The sequence below is a fragment of the Pseudopodoces humilis genome, chromosome 3 (assembly GCF_049639895.1).
Source record: "Pseudopodoces humilis isolate 2021_Gansu_Grassland_sample_001 chromosome 3, ASM4963989v1, whole genome shotgun sequence".
NCBI classification, from domain to species: domain Eukaryota; kingdom Metazoa; phylum Chordata; class Aves; order Passeriformes; family Paridae; genus Pseudopodoces; species Pseudopodoces humilis.
Window position 1 is genome coordinate 25809620 of NC_142202.1, and position 9419 is coordinate 25819038.

Genomic DNA, 9419 nt, shown 5'->3' on the forward strand with positions numbered 1-9419 from the left:
GGCTCAGCACTGCTTTACACTGTGAATGGGCTGTTTGTGCTTCTTCAGGCTTGGTGGCTTTGAACAACAGACACAATTGGACTGTTTCTGGCAGGCTTTGGCTGTGGCTGAAGGCAGATGTCCCGGCTGGTGGGAGACACCTGGTGGGTCAGTGGAGCAGAAACGTGTGGGTGGGACAGCCTGGTTACCATCACTGCTGCTGGCAGGTGCAGGGTGCCACAGCTGCCCCTTCTCACACAGGCAAATTCACCAGTCTCACATGCAACCACGTGATGGCAAAGTTCTCCAACCTGGCTGGAAATGGCTGGATGGCAACCCTTGAAGTAGACTATAGAAATGCTGCTTCATAGAGGCCATGTGTTCTATTCTGTTTCATAGCAACCAGCCCATGCCTGGAACTCAATAAGCTTTAGCTACCATGAGCTGTTTTGTGCCTTCCATTGGGACTCTTTCTCTATGCTTTAGCTTTTGTTTTTCCACCTTCTGGGCATCAACAGAAAGCTGTAAACAGGAGGATCTGGGCTGAGCACCAGGTGGGAAAACAGGAGCTCTCCAATGGTGGTCCATGCCCTCTGTAGTGGTGCAAGCATGACATCATATCAACTTTCATTTGTAAAAGTGGGAATAATACTCACTTCCCTCTTCTCATAATCAGTCTGTTTGCACAGTGCTGGGAAATTCTAAAATTGAGCTTAATGACGTTTCTTTCCTGGAATTCCCCAGTCTGACAGTACATCAGCAAAAAAGTATTGACGTGGTCTGGGTACCTCCTGATGTGTTGTGACAGGAGGCTTCACTGCTCATGATACTGTCACAGCCCAGGTAACTGTCACAGCAAGGGCAAATGAACAAAATACACAGGATAGGGAATTTTTTGGTTATTGAGTAAACTGGAGAAACTCAGTCCACAGAACTACTTTTCAGGAGGAATATTGTGATGTGAAATTTTGTTCCCTGATTGTTTTATGGAAAACATTTGTTGAAAATTAAAACAACTTAATTTGAAATAGGTCACAGGCAGTCTGAGCAAGTAAGTGAACTGTGTTTTAACAAAGTGTAATTACATCAACTCACAGGTGGCATTCTGAGTTTTGGAAAGCTTGTTCTTCTTTAAGGTTTAACACTTGGGATTAAAGACAGTACAGTATAACTTAAAAGATTTAAGAATTATACTCTAGGAAGTCATGCTGTAATAAGCTTTAGATCAACAGTTCATATAGCATCATGGGATTCTTAGACCCCCAAGAGAAAGAGTCCTAATATACTGTAACCTGCAACTTTCCCCTTGAAATGTCTTAGTTCTGCAAAGCAATAAACCGGTCTGGACTAAGTTACTGAAGGTCTTTGAAGTACTGGAAGACCCATAAATAAGGTGAGTACTTTGGAAGGGGGGGCTCATTTTGTGGTGTACATATACAACTATTTCATAGTCAAGTTGATTTGTAGCTGCCTGTATGTCAGTTTCCTGGGAGCAATAAATCTTCATTCAAGCAAAACTAAAATGTCACCAGTATTTATTTCATGCATTTTTTACCCCATCAGGAGAAGCAAAAGTCAGCATTCATGTAAACTTCTATGCCCGACTTGCAGCTCTGTGCTGAAACTATGCTTCATAGTATGAAATTTTTGTAAATCTAAAATGTAAACATTGGGTAACAGATGTACCATTGCATGGCCAAAAAAGAGTGGTAACTGTCACTGGAGAAATAAAACTGAGTTATTGTTTCCAGTTTCAAAAGAACAGCAACAAGTCTAAAAAACTATATGTGATCTTTGTCCTTTTTTCCCCCTCAGACACCTGCACTCATCTAATGTTTCACTGAGCCCTGAAAAATAAATGCATAGCTTCACTCTCCTAATCCATGTGGCTCCAGAGACCACTGTTACATGAGAACTTAAACTGATGATGCTGAGCGTCCTAGGGGCAGCTTAATCTTTTTTAATTCAAATCAACTGAGTCCCATGTGGCGCTAGGATGATACTCTATATGCTGCAATCAGACTGACCTAGACTTCTTGTGCTCTAAATGATTAATGAAACTGCCTCCTAGTTTGTTTCTATGGTGATCTGAAACTTGACACGATGTAGGAATCTGCCATTCATGCTGAATGAAACGAGAAGGAGATAGCCCAGGAACAAAACTCCATCAGTTGTACAGAGAAGGCTCAATTTTAAGTCATTAGTCTCCTTGTACTTGGGTTGTTGACTCTGCAAAATAAGAGTGAGATAAAATATCCAAGTTAATATAGCTTTAATTGGGTAGTTTACTAGTAAATTGTTTCAGTATTAGAAAAAGGGGTTACTCTGAAAAGAGCTTTCTAAGTTTTCTTTCAATGGGCAAATGTGGGACAATACTAGAGCAAGTTTGCAGTTTCCTATAGAGAAGCTGATTCAACTGTGAAAGCCTTTAATGCAGCCTGCAATGCCTTTAAATAGTGTAAATAATGCTCTAAGAAAAATTAAAACCAAAACTTAGGAAAAAAAGAAATCTATGTTCCGGTTTTATTGAGTCCATGAAGAAAACTTCTTGTATCCTGCATTTTGGTACTGCCATTTCAAATAAGGAGTGATTTACTTCACTACAGTGCTTTGAGACTTTCAAAGCAAATAAATTACTTTCAATTTCATTTCCAGAGGGAGCACATTACCAGACTTTTAAATATTTTAGATAGTCCTGGAACCACTGATGAATATCTTTAGACACACTTAGGTCTATCTATAGTGCTAAGGTAAAAAGCACTTGAAAAATAATCAGCAAATTAGCATAGCTGCCACACCAGCCACAACACCATGAAGCCCAGATCAAAAAATCTGCCTGAATTTTTGCTCAGAGAGCCAGGGTAGCCATGAAGCTATCGCTAAATTGTAGGCAGTGCTGGCATTAGTTAGTTACTGAAGTTGACTTGGTTGTGCTACTGCTGTAGCTTGAGTGTATTTAGAGCAGGCCTCATCTTTGCTCTTTTCTTTTCCCAGGCAAACACATTTGAGCCCTTGTTGAGCCAAACCTCAAAGACCATCTAAAGATGTGCAAAAGCAAAGGTTTTCTGAAGATAGGGAGAGCAGTGGAGTCCTACAAACTCTGGGATAATTTGAGGTGCTCTTTCTGCCTCTGTCACTTAACACTGCCTTTATTGCCTCCCTTCCAAACACTGCTTTTTGTCCTTTCACCACATCCTGTCTCTCCACCAACACAGTGAGAGATGCTGCTGCTCTTTTCCCTTCCATGTCTGTTTAAAGGGAACACTGTTGGCTGTGTATTTGCCTCTGGTGAGGCTACTCCAGTACTGATCTCACTGCATCTCTCAACAGCTTTTCAGGAGGGCATAGCACACCCAAATCATCTCATCGCTTCATCTGGAATCAATCACAGAAGGTCCACTGATGTCAAGAAAACTATGCTCATTTGCATCAACACGTGACCTGGTCCTATCTCTTTGTGATCTTTAGATCAACAGTGCTCCCACTGGGATTCATGATCTCAGAGGAATCTAAACCCACTTTCTAATCTATTTAACCAGTGTCTGCCATTTTTCTTTCCTAGCATAAAAATCATTGTGGCTACTGGCCCAAATTCATAACAGTGCAAATTCTTTTGATATGAATCTGAGGCATTTTTCTTGATATTGCACCCTGCATTCCGAGACTTAGCAGGGGGTCTAACTGGTACTGTATTTCTTAATAAATCAGTTACCTTTGCAGATGTAAAATATTTCATGTCCAGAATTTTGGAAGGAATCTGAAGTACTTAGTATTTTCAGATAAGACTTGATAGACATTGCCCCTGTATTTCTTCAGCTGTTTTTGAAAATCCTTGTTTATGTAATGGCCACATGAAGATACTATGGTGCAATGGTTTGCATTTTTACCAAGTTTTATTTCCTAGGATTAGACAATATTGTAAGTACTTCAATTACCATTTTTAGAAGAAAAGGCAGAGAGAAACAGAAATTCTTTAGGATTCCCCAGACAACAAAATCTACTATGCTGCGCCCAGATTCTATTTTTGAGACAATTCTCTTATGAGGGAAGAGTTTGAATTTGCTTAGAATATCTCTGATTAGTAATAATAACTCTGTAAGTACATGTCTCATTGGGGTTCTTAGAAGGATTACTGGAAAAAACAGTAATATTCCCTGGGAAATAAAAGGTTTTGTTTGTTTTTGCAAGAAACAGAGAGAAAAAGTTTTCAAACAGAATAAGAATATTTGATGACTGTACAGGTCTCTTTGGAAGTACGTGAGTTCCTGCGATGCCTGTTTGGGAGAAGCTTCCCTTCATGGGTTTCTGCATACTAGGCCTTTGAGTTCTGTTTATTTTGCTTCACTCTAATGAAAATAATTTGTCAGACCAGTGGGACAGGGACAGTGGCAGTCTTCTTATCAGGGCACTCAACTGGGATGCAGGAGACCCATGTTCAAGTCACTGCTTCAAAACATATGGGCAAAATTCCTGCAGTTTGTGTCTGCAGAACAGCACTTCTCAGATGAGGATTCAGTGACAATAATGATCACAGGCCCTGTCTTTTTGTATATAAAACCACGCAGGAAGGAGGTGAGAAATTGAACAGCATTGAGTCAATTATTTTGGCTCATGTCCTTTTTTGGAGGTAAGCCTGCATGACAAACCTTAGTGTCTTCTGCTACTGCCTTTCCAGGGAAGCAGCCTGCTTCCTGGGAGGGTGAACTTAGCACAGTCCTAATTTCTCTGTGTTCATGTCCTTTCCAAGCAATTAAACCTGAGCTTCTAGGGCAAAAATTAAGAACTTGTTTACATTTGTGAGCAGCAGAATCACCTTGCTGACGATTCTGCCAGGGCCGCCAGGTGAATTTGATGCCACCTGCCAGAAGCCATGCTGCCAGAAATTTTCATTCTCTGAACTTAAGTCTCAGGCTCATTTTGGAATAAAACAGTGCATTGATCAATATATCAATGGGACTCTGCTTCTTACATGTGGCACATTTTTAGGAAACAAAGGCTTTGCATCCTCTCAGTCAGGAGAATGCTCACTTTCCTGGCAAATGGTTCACAACCATTGTGGCGAGAGCCACAAGCTCTGCTGGGAGACTTTAGCAGACTTCATGCCAGTGTTTGAAGAAAATTAAGTCCTGTGATTCTCATGGGAACAGAAAATACCTGTTTCCAGTTCAAGGAGACAGTGCCAGAATGCAGACATGAAGAAAAAAGTCCAAACAGGACTCTAACGGTAATGCCAATGATCCCTTAAATCTTCATGGCAGGAATGTCTTGTTCCAATGGCTCCAGTAATATTTTCCCTGAGACAAGGATAATTTCCATTATTCTAATGTTTCTTTCTATATCTTCTGAAGTCTATGTGTGCAGAGGGGGAGGGCATATCTTCATTTTTGTGAGTACTGACAAGTGTTGAGGTATCAGTTTGAAATCACTCACAACTGGAATATACTTAAAATCCTGTAAATCTGAGGAACCAGTAATCACATGTGAGTACAGAAACTGTCAGTCTTGTTAGGAAGGGACATTGTATACCTTTTTTTTGTACAGAGTGGCTCCTGCCTGCTCCCATTGGCAGCTGAGGGATAGCCTGTGTTAGCACATGGACTTAGAGAACAGCATGAGGATTTGTGATGACTAATTATTTGAATATGAATCAACAATGCAATGCTGTGGCAAAACAAGGCAAATACTCAGCATTGAGTCACATTAATAAGAATGTCACACATTAAAGAAATGAGGTAATTATTCTGGTCTACTTCACTTGATAAGACTCTTTTGGAACACTGCATGCTGTTGTGAACACCACATTAAGAAAGAAATACATACTAATTGGAGAACTCAGAAGAGAACAACAAAAATGAGAAATTATTTGGAAAATAACCCTTAAGTGTATGACTGTTCATAAACACATGAAGTGCCATAAAAAAACGAGCAATTATTCTTATTATCTTAATTCTATACTAATACAGTCATTAAGTACGGAAGAAATTGAAATGGACAATGCCAGGGTTACAGGCTGAAATGCAGCACAGAAACAATACTTCCAGAGAAAGAGGTCGAAAAACCTCTTGGCATCACCATTTGTGGAAACAAACTGAACAAGCCTGGACAGTAGAAATGGGATTTCATTCTCCATAATGTTCTTCATTCTTCATAATGTTCCTGAGGTTTCCAAAATTAGCTTCATGTCAAATCAGAAAATGTCTACATTCTCTGTAGAGGAAAATCCTATGAAAACGGCACATTAAATAAAAGTTTTCTGTTGGACAAATGTATATAAAATGAAATTATTTCCTATTTCATGCTATAATGAAAAGTGATGTGGAAAGGAAAAACCAAAACAATTATCCTAAAGGTGACAAAATGGAATATGTCCACAATATCCTCAAACATGAAAAAGAGATTTAAAAATAATCAAAAGCATGATATCATAAAATAATTTCAATTTTCAGTAGAACATTATTTTTAAATTAAGTGAATTATTTATTTTATCTTATTTTATTGTACCTAATTTATTTTTTGAGACAACTTTGTTTGTCACATGGTCACCAGGGAAGATTTAGGATATGTATTTCCTGTTTTGAGACTTGTAAAGTTATTGTATAGCAAGGGAAACAAAGGAATGTCTCTGAGGGTTGCTCTTGAAATTAGAAGGTGCTTTTGGAGACAGTACTCTCTACTTCCAGTTTTTAACAATTTATTTCTAGTACTTGTAAAATACCTGAGAAAGAACACAGATCTAAAATTCGTTCAGTGCTGTTGATCAAACAAGCAATTTAACATACACTGTGTTATTTTTCAGCAGTAAAACTGTCCAATTTAAAATCTCATTGTGGCTTTTTATATCTCTGTAGGAAAAAGATGATTTTTAGAAATTTCCACTGTAAGCTACTAGAACAAACAATGAGAAGGACAATATAGCTGTATAAGACATACACTGGATGCTGCTTTTTGGCCCTCATGGTTAGTTCTCAGAGCGTGGTACTCAGCCTTTGCAGCCCTGGGGATATCAGTAACACAAAGATTGCCCCATGCCAGCTGCAATGACCTGCACCCTACAGCTCTATCTATCACATAAAAATGTACTGCTCTGCTACTGTCACTTTTCACAGCTCCATCTCAATATCTCTCTTCAGGTTTCCTGCCGACTGACAATGTCAGTTACAACATTTCACACAATTTTTCTTCTCTGTGTGTGAAATTACATATCCAAGAACTATGAAAAGAGAATCAGCAGGCTTCTGGTGCTCTTTCTCTATAAGAAGAACTAGCCACCATCTAAGAAAGCAGCACAGGGCAATAGCTCCAGGGAAAAAATCTATGAATACTTGTTCACATTTTAAAACACATCTGTTATGATTCTCTTCAAACTATTTGTTGTTAGAAAAGAAGGCCCACAGACACTACTTACATTAAGCAATTTTAAAAGATATTAACAGAGAGTAATTCCTAAATTCTTAATTTTCAGTATTTTGACTGGAAAGATGATTCTAAGAATAACATTTATCCAGACAATTCCAAATTTTACATACTGCTTACTGACAACATACAGACTAAGAATTATTTACCTGATAATTTCACCCGAGTAAATATGGAAGGTTTATAAACAACACACAGGACAAAAAGGAGAAAAAATGTATTTACGGACAACTATTATCTTATTTCTTCTGCTCAGAAAGTAAAAGTTAAAAGTCAAAGGTAAAAGTGGGATAAATGTTATAGCCACAGACCCTTGGCTTTTTCCTCTATGTCACTGACTTAGGAAAAAGACAATAACTTATTCACCAAAATACAGCCAACCCATTTTCATTAGGTTCAGTGAACACATTGCACAGCTATTTTTCCCAAGGTATGAAGGAGAGGCCAGGTGAGGGTACTGAGCATGGTGAAGATATTTGGAATCCCTTGCCATGTCTTACATCTCTGGCTTGATTTTTTTGAGTCACTGAGATTATGCCCTTTGAGCCACAGCACTAACCCAGCTCCCAGCAATGGGGCTATGAGTGAGACATGCAGTCCACACGTACATTTTCTCACATGCTTCCCAAAGTACCCCTAAAGAGCCAACAAAGAAAAGGAAGATCAACACGAGCAAATCTAATTTACAGTTAGTTAGAGAGATGGAACAAGGATTTACTCCAAAACTTCCTTTCTGCTTGTAAAGCAGCAACCAAACTCCTACCCAGGAGGCATTCATGCCATCTACTTCAAATGTTTACACAGAAATACCCATGGTGAGAGGGAATTTTGTATATTCTTTTTTCTCCCATTAATGCAATTGAACATTTGGGAAACAAGGACAGGAGGCAGCTTCTTACTGATTGCAAGAACTTATTCTGGGGGTGTTTGACTGAAATCTGAAGAAAGAAAACATTTGCTCATGAAGGAATACAGTGGAAATGGAAATGCTTGTGCCAGGTTGAAACCCTGTCTGTAACGTATCAAGCAAGTGAGGATTGATAAAAATGAGTGCCACATAACAATTGCCCCCACTTTAAATAATTTTACAGTAATTAATTCCTATTAATGTAAATTTGATTTTGTGTAAGTTTTAAAATTGTATTTCTTGCTAGTGTTTGTTCTTTTCTTTGCCTATTTCCTAAGCAGTCCCTGCCACTAAAACAATGTTCTTATGTCTAAATTATACTGCTCTTAGCATCAAATTTCAGGCAGTTTTTAATTATGAAAAATTAAGTATGTAACTTAGAGCTTCCCCAGGATAATCTTTGCATATGTTACCAGGACTTAACACACAAATAAGTCTTGCAGTCCTTGGAAGAGATCTGTGGGCTATATTTTTACATTAATAAACTGTTCTTGTACACTTTCTCCACTCTATTAACATGAACAGTCTCTTCTTTAGAACTAGACACAAAAGTCCTCTCTGATTTTATCTGACTGTCATGGTGATCCATTTAATATATTGCCTGCTTTGTAACAGTTTATGTCCATGTCCTAGAAAGTGGTAAAGAGGTTTTTATTTTTATTAGCAACACAGTCAATGGGGGTTTCATATCATACTGTGGGTTTCTTTTCCTTGCAGGGAACTGAAGGGTAAAGCAGAACTGCAGGAGAATTGATACCCTTTCTAAACATTCTAGTTATTGTCCTGGGGACATTAAGTGTTCAAGTGCCACAGGTAGCACTAGAATATTTCTAGAAACAAAGAAATATTTTAAACCCCAGAAACCCATTCAAGTTACAGGTGACCTGACACACTGTACTGGTAGATTTTCATAATGGGTTCCAAGATTTGGACTTTCAAACCCAGTTTAGCCAGGGCTTGTATCCAAAAGTCAATCCAGGAAGGAAAGGTGTGTGTCAGTCTTGTTTTCTAGCATGTCCTATTCACTGAAGAATTTTTATTTTGCCTTTTGAAAACAATGAGACAATTATGAGTTTTAATTTTGTATCTATTCACTTTTACACATGGGTGTCCAGCCTTG

General features: G+C 38.5%; 1 long non-coding RNA gene across 1 annotated transcript; it reads left to right on the forward strand.

Annotated features, from left to right (window-relative positions):
• The first annotated feature begins 1297 nt into the window (after positions 1–1297).
• Positions 1298–3575, forward strand: LOC148184610 (uncharacterized). Its single transcript, XR_015772325.1, has 3 exons — positions 1298–1372; positions 2974–3094; positions 3310–3575. It is a non-coding gene; the product is annotated as an uncharacterized LOC148184610 (long non-coding RNA).
• Positions 3576–9419: the final 5844 nt, after the last annotated feature.